Raw genomic sequence first — 8,485 nt, forward strand, 5'->3', positions numbered from 1 at the left:
TATTTGATATAAGTATAATTACTCTTGCTGTCCTTTGGTATCCATTTGCATGGAATGTTTTTGTCTGTTCTTTCATTTTCAGTTTTGTGTGTCATTAAATGTGAAACAAGTTTGTATAGGCAGCACATAGTTGAGTCTTGCTTATTTTTATACACTCTATCCTTTTTGATTAAAGCATTCAATTCAATTACATTTAAGGTCAGTATTAATAGGTAAGAACCCATGGCTGCAATTTTCTTCAGTGTTTTCTGGTTATTTTGTAAATCCTACATTCCTTTCTTCCTCTCTTTCTGTCTTTGTGATTAGATGATTTTCTGTATTGATATGCTTTGATTCCTTATTTTTTATATTTTGTTTATCTCCTACAGATTTTTATTTTGTCGTTACCATGAGGCTTACCTAAAATATCTTACAGTTATAACAGGCTATTTTAAGCTGGTAACAACTTTGATTGCATGAAAAAGTACAATTTCACTCTGCTCCGCTCCCCCCAAATCATGTTCTTGATGTCCTAATGTATTAGTCCGTTTTTGCTGCTTATAGCAAATACTTACAACTTGGTGATTTATAAAGAAAAACAACATTTATTGCTTACAATTTCTGAGGCTGGAAGTCCAAAGTCCATCTGGTGGTGGTGACAGTGACTCAGAGGTCTCATGTTGCAAGTGTTGGGGCAAGCAGAGAGAGAGAGAGAGAGAGAGAGAGAGAGAGAGAGAGAGAGAGAGAGAGAGAGAGAGAGAGAGACTCTTTTCTTCTTCTCAAGCCCTCAGAACCACACCCCTGACCAACATTTTTAATCAATTTACTACTGCACAGTTCTACAATCCAATCACCTCTAGAAGGCTCCACCTTTTGATTACCATAATAAGATTTCCCACCCTCTTAACAGTCATAGTGGGGCTAAAAATCTAATACATAAAACTTGTACAATTCAAGTTGTACACAATTCAAGCTTCAGAGAGTTTGGGGGGAACATAATTCAATCCACTACACCTAACTTAAATCTTTTTGTATTGTGCAATTTAAAAAAATTATTGTAGCTATTATTATTTTTCATCTTTTGTCTTTTAACTCTTCCACTCTCTCTCTCTCTTTTTTGTTTTGGCTGGCCATTACAGGGATTAAACCCCAGACCTTAGTCTTGTCAGCACCATTCTCTAATAACCAACTAAGCTAACTGGCCATCTGTCTTTTAACTCTTATACTAAAGATATATGATTTACACATCACCATTATGGTAACAGAGTTTTCTCAATTTACCTCTATACATACTTTCAAGGGTTCAGTTTATACTTTCACATGTTTTGTTATTGATTAGCATTCTCTTATTTCAGCTTGAAGAACTCTCTTTAGAGTTTCTTGTAAGACAGTCTGGTAGTAATGAACTCCCTTAGCTTTTGTAAGTCTGGGAAAGTCTTTACCTCACCTTTATTTCTGAAGGACAGCTCTGGCAGTTACAGTATTCTTTGCTGAAAGTTCTTTCCCTTAGCACTTCAAATATATTATTCCACTGTTTCCTTGCCTGTAAGATTTTTTTATGGAGAAACCCATTGCTAGCCTTACTGGAACTCCTTTATATGTGATTTACTTCTTTCATCTTGCTGCTTTTAGGACCCTCTCTTTATCTTTGTCTTTTGACAGTTTGATTGTGTTTTGCTGTAGTCTTCCTTAAATTTGATCTGTAGACCCTAATCTTTTCGTACCTGGATATTTGCATTTTCCTCTGATTTAAGAAGTTCCTTGCTAGTTTTAAAAAAATAAGCTTTCTATCCCTTTGCCTCTGTCTTCTTTAACTCCTATAACTCAATATTTGCACTTTTTATGCTTGCTGTGAGTCAAATATGTCACTCAAGAGTTCCTGTGTTAGCAATTTGATTTCCATTGCAACAGTATTAAGAGGGTGGGAAATCCTATTGTATTTGAAAGGTGGGGATTTTCAGAGGTTATTAGATTGATAGGACTATATCCTCATAAATGGATTGATCCTTTCATGGAATAATGGGTGTGGTTCTGAGAGCAAGCAAGAAGGTTAGCTCTCTCTTGCTCAGCACATTCTTGCTATGTGACACTCTGTTGCTGTGGAGAGTCACCACCGAGAAAAAGATGGTCACCAGATGTGTTCTTTGTACTTTGAATTTTCCAGCTACCTAAACTGTAAGAAATAAATTCTGTCTTTTTATAAATTACCCTATTTCAGATATTTTGTTATAAGTAAAAGAAGCCATGAGTCCTAGAAGCTTGCTTCATTCCTTTGCATTCCTTTTTCTTTTTTCTTTTCTAATTGTATATATTCACAAAATACATCTTTGAGTTTACAAGATCTCTTTTCTTTTTCTTCTGTTTTTTTTTTTTTTTTTTTTTTTTTGCAGGGGGTGGTGGTGGTGGTGGTGGGAAGTGGCTGGTCTGTACAGGGATCCAAACCCTTGACCTTTGTGTTCTATACAAGCTCTTTTTTCTGTTTGACCAATTCTGTTGTTGATGCTCTCTATTACATTTTAAAAATATAATTTGTTGTATTTTTCAGTTACAGAACTACTGCTTGATTTTTTAAAAATAATAATTACAATCTCTGTGTTAAATTTTTCATTTGATCATTTATTATTTTCCTGATTTTATGGAAATGTCTCTCTGTATTTTCTGGAAGTTCACTGAGCTTACTCAAAACAATTCTTTTAAATTATTTGTCAGGCTGTTTATATATTTCCATTTCCTTAGGGTCTGCTACTGTGAGATTATTGTGTTCTTTTGGTAGTGTTATTCTGCTTGGTTTTTCATATTTCCTGTTTCTTACATTGATGTGTACACATTTGAGGTGGAAACTTATTATGGTCTTTGCAAACTGGCTTTGTCTGAGAAAGCCCTTTACCAGTAAGCCTGTTCTGATATTCCAGACAGGTTGTCTGTCACAATCCAGGGGTAGCTTGATGCTCTGTAGAGTCTTTGGGCAGGCTATGCTAGTGCCTGAGCCTGCAGCATTGGATCTGAAACCTGGGTCTACTGGGTATGTTTATTGATTGGGTCTGTAGGAATAAGCCTGGAGCTTGTATCCGTGAGGACAGGCCTCATCTTGTATCTGCACAAAGCAGCCTAGATCCATAGGGCCTGACCTGAAACTGGGATGGGCTTTGAGCCTGAGTCTGCAGAGGCTGGCCAACCACGTGAAAAACCTGTCATTCTGGTCCACTGTGTTGAGCCTGGAACCTCATTTCATGTGGGCAGGCCTTGGGCCCAAGTCCACAGTCACAAAATTAAAAACTTGTGTTCTTTGCTATCAAGAAAGTGAAAAGATAACACACAGAATGGTCAAAAATATTTATAAAGTATTTATCTTATAAGAATTTGTATCTAGAAAATATTTAAAATGGTTAAAACTAATTATCAAAAGACCAATAACCCAATTTTAAAGTGAGCAAAAGATCTAAATAGGTGTTTTTTTTCTAAAAAATATTTACTAATGGCTGCTTGCATGTAAAAAAATCTTAACATCAATGGTCTTTATGGAAATGCAAATCAAAACCACAATGAGATAACACGTTCATTAGGATGGCCATAATATAAGAAAAAGGTCAGGGTAGGGGGTGGGGGGATGGAATAATGTGTTGGCAAGGATGTGGAGAAGTTTAAATTCTGTCACTGCCACTTATTAGTCATAATAATAACTAATTTGACTTTTGGAAAATTGCTAAATTTCTCTGAGCCTCAATGACTCCAGGGAGTTATAGAAGAATAAAATGAGGCAATGTGTGCTATGGGATGGTACCTGGCCCATAGTACGTGCTCAGTAGTGGCATCTGACATTATTATTATGATCATCCCCATTCCTGGGGTGGGTAGAGGATCTGGATCTTACCAAGGAGAAAGAGAAGAAACTAGCACAGTATAAGGGGAGTGGGGAGTCTGCATCAGAGAAGCTGAGGAAGGATTAGAATAAGAGGATTTGGGGGCCTTGGAAAAAATGTTTTTGGTGGCAGTTAGCACCAGTGTAGATGGTCTTTTAGAGCCATAGAGGCAGCATGGGGAAGAGAAGGAAAACAAGTTTTGGGAGATTTTTGTGTGTATGTGCATCATGTTTTAATAGAGATGTGAGGATTTATATAGGATAAATAAAAAAAATTTTTTTCTTCTCCCTTATGTCTCATTCTGTGCCCTCTGATTAATTTAGATGGGGCAAAGGGAAGGTGGCCTCCAGATGTTTAATCACTGTCTCCAGTGGAATCAATCTGAACAGTTTCCTTCATTTTCTCCGTAATGTCCTAAACCAGTGTTTCTTAGTCAGGCACAGAGCGTTTAATACCTGGCAATATTTGGAGCTGTCCCAACTAGGAGGGCTCCTGGCATCAGTGAGTAAATAAAAGGGATATTACAATACTTTTTATGAAGTATGGGACAATCCTCCACAGCAAAAAAAGAAAGAAAAAGAAAAAAAAAATTCAGCCCCAGATATCACTATTGTCAAGCTTGTGAAATTTGAGGTTAAAAAAATATTTCCGATCTTTGTCTCTTATACTCTTCAAGCTCAGTCCTATCTCCACTGCTCCATGTCCTCTTCTCTGGAAGGCCCAGATGTCTTCACTGTGGCCTCTGTCACCCTGTGATATGGAGGTACTGGGAGATACAAAGGGAGGATGCCCAGACACTTTGGCAGACAGGAAATGAACTCTGTGACATTAGAGGTTGTGGCTGTGGAATTCACCCAGGAAAAGTGAATTTTGCCCTCCCAGAAAAAAATCTCTACAGAGGTGTGATGTGGAAAACCTTCAGGAATCTGCTTCTATAGAAAACAAATGGAACAATTAGAAGTCTGAAGATCAGAACAAAAATTGTAGGAGAAGTCTAAGGCACATTATATCTTACTCTGTGCACAAACCATATGCGTGTGAAGAATATGGAGAAAAGCTACATAAATGTAAGCAATGTGATAAAGCATTCAGATAATATAGATCCTTTCAAATACAGAAAAGCACTCATACTGGAGAAAAACTTTGAATGTAAAAAATATGATAAATCAATCAATTTCCTTCAAGGGCATGAAAGAATTCATACTGGAGGAAACCCTATGAATGTAAAAAGTGTGATAAACTTTAGTCTTTCATGTTACCTTCTAGAACAGAAAATAATTCATACTGGCAAAAAGTCCTCTGCATGTAAGAAATGTGGTAATAACTTCAGTATTTTCACTTCTATTTGCATACATGAAAGGAATCATACTAGAGAAAACCAATATGAATGCAAAAAAACGGGGTATAGGCTTCAGATGTTTCAGTTCTATTCTAATATATGAAAGTATTCATACTGGAGAGGAATCTTATAAATGTAAAGAATGTGGAAAAGTATTCAATGTTTCATTTTTCCCTTTGAAAACACAAAATAACTCACACTGGAGAGAAACTCTAAGAATATAAGGAATATGGTAAAGCCTTGAGTTTTTCTTTTTCTTTTGTTTTTTTAATCTTTTTAAGAAATGGAAGGACTCATATTGGAAAAAAGCCTTATGAATGTAAAAATATAGGGCCTTTTGTTGTTCCAGTTCCATTCAAAGACAAGAAAGGACTCATTCTGGAGAAAAACCCTACGAATGTACAGAATGTGGGAATACCTCCATTTTTCTCATATCTATTCAAACATATATCGAACCCACTGGAGGTGGACCTTGTAAATATAAGGATGAATGCTGGATTGAAATCGTAATAGTTGAGAAAATACAGGAAAGTTTTCAGTTTTAACAGTTACACCAAAAATCATGTGAAAATTCCTATTGGAAAAAAATCCTATAAATGAAAGTAATATGGAAAGCCTGATTCAACTTACTTATTGTATAATGCTAAAGAAAATTTACAACATAAATGGAGTTTTGTGCACGTTATAACTATGTTGTATTTATCAGTGCCTCATTCTTAAAGTGGGCCTCTGGAGTATGGATTGTTATTTATTTATTTTTTCAAGGAAACATTGAGGTGAGAATTTTTTAGCCCTATGTAAACAATTGTACATGGGTTTATTACGTGATTGTTTTTTTCTTAAGTCAGGTAATAAAATTTTTCTCTATTGATTATAAAGTGTGTTGAATCCGTGAGTAAATTGAAATGTGTTTCCAATATACAGGCAGGTTTAATTTTTATGTGGTTGTTTAATTATTGTGTGATTAATGGGCCATTGCAAAATAAGTCTTTGTTAATAGTTGAATTTTCTTGCTAGCCTTACATGGTGAGTTCTGGATATCCTTCACTCATTAGATATACTCCAGCTTTTTTGTCTTATGGAAAAATCTATTCTTTTTATGACAAAAAAATATGTTTTTTTGTATGTGTGTGTATTTTTTTTTTTGCTTGTTTGCTTGTTTTGTTTTGCTGATAAAGAATTGTTATGCAAAAAAATAATTTCTTTGCACCAGCCAGCCAGGAAAAAAAATAATAAATTCTTGAAGACCTGCTATGTGCTGGTATTAGAAACTGGGTGTAGGGAGATAGACACAGCCACTGGTTGATACTCAAAGAAAGACAGGCTGTAAAAAAACACCTATTGAGCTTAAGGGCTGCTATGGTGGGGAGAAAAGACTCCTCTTATGCAACTCAGGAAAGGGGCCCAGCCAGGCCTCAGAGGGTCAGAAAGGGTTCTGGGAAGGGTAGGCATCTAAACTACACTGGAAAAAGAGTAACCATTAGCCAGGGAAGGGCCAGGGGGCCTAAGTGGGTGGGGCCCCACATGGGGGCCAGGGATAGGGCCAGTGAAGGCTGGTTACAAATGGGACAGCAAGCCCAAGGAGTGGTGGTAGGGGCTCAAACTCAGGAAGTGACAGAGGGAATGGAGAGAAGAGGAAGAGAGATTAAGGAGGCAGCCATGCTAGGATGTTGGGGTTGTTGGAAAATAGAGAACCGGCAAAGCATGACTAAGGGGATGCTAACACATCTCCTTTGGGCCATTTACACATGCACTGATGCTGCTTCTATTCTTAAGCTATTGAGGCATTTCATAGCTAATTAGAAAGATCTTAGCTGATAAATGCACCTCGAGCCTTCAATCCCCTGGCTTCCATGGACTAGCTGTGAGTAAATCATAAACTACAGATGACATATAAACAAAAGTGTCAAAGGGAAGAAATCATGTAAGATCATTTTAAAAAGATTGTAAATGGGGCTATCCTAGGATATTATGGAATGAGAAGTAGAAAGTATACATCACAAGAATATTCATTTATTGCAGCATTGTCTCATCAGATTGTTAAATGAGCTAAACTCGAGAGAAAGAAATCGGAAAATGATTTTATGTGTCTCCTTCTACTACCTCAACACAATAGATTGGACCTCTTCTTACTCTGAACAATGACAAGAACACAACAAGGAAACTGGAAAAGTTGGCCCATTCACAGCAAAAGAGTTTTAAAGAAATAATCCCTTAAGAAGCATAGATTGAAATTATTAGTCAGAGATATTAAATCAGCTGTCTTAAAAATGTTTAAAAAGGTAAACACTGGGCCGGCCTGGTGGCGCACTGGAGAGTGCGCCGCTTGGAAGTGCGGAGGCGCTCCCGCCGAGGGTTCGGATCCCATGTGGAGACCGGTTCCCGCTCACTGGCTGAGTGTGGTGCGGGTGCAACACCGAGGGTTGCGATCCCATTGCTGGTCCCTGGTATGGGCACGACACCGAGGGTTGCGATCCCGTTACCGGTCAGTAAAAAAAGACAAAAAAGGATAAAAAAAAAAAAAGGTAAACACCAACCAACGAAACAAACAACAGCAACAACAACAAAACGAACTCTGATCAAAGAAGTAAATGAAATTGGGAAAATAATGTCCAAAGTGAGAATAAAAATAAAGAAATAGAAATTATGAAAAGAAACCAAATAGAAATTTCTAAGTGAGAATAACTGAAACGAAATAATAGAGGATATCAATATCAGATTTGAGTAAACAGACGAAAGGATTGCTGAGCTTGAATGTATGTAACCCATTGAAATTATTCAGTCTCAGGAGTAGAAACATCTGAAGTAACTGTGAGATACTATTAAACATACCAAATGCACCTTACAGGAGTTCCAGGAGAAGAAGAGAAATAAAACGACAGAAAATATCTTTGCAAAAATAATTGTTGAAAATTTCCCAGATCTGATAAAGATGAGAATAGGCATTCAGTAGCTCCACAAATTCTAAGCATAATGCTATGGCGTGGATGTTTGCTTACCCCCCAAATTCATATCTTAAAATTAACACCTTGAATTCATACTTTGAAATACTTATGATTGGGATGAATGCCCAGAGCTAAACACTGAGAAGTGAGTCAAAATGATACACTACAAGAAATCAACTAAATAGCAAAAAGGGCAGAAATATACTAATTGAGGAACAAAGCCAAGACATACAAGAAACAAATAAGTAAGTTGCTGAGAACAAAATTTTTTATTGTAAACACATACATTAAAAAAGAAGAAAGATTCAAACCAACAATCCTATAGTCCACCTAAAGAAACTAGGGGAGAAAAAAAGCAAACT

The sequence above is a fragment of the Galeopterus variegatus genome, unplaced genomic scaffold, assembly GCF_000696425.1.
Source record: "Galeopterus variegatus unplaced genomic scaffold, G_variegatus-3.0.2 Scaffold2723, whole genome shotgun sequence".
NCBI lineage: Eukaryota > Metazoa > Chordata > Mammalia > Dermoptera > Cynocephalidae > Galeopterus > Galeopterus variegatus.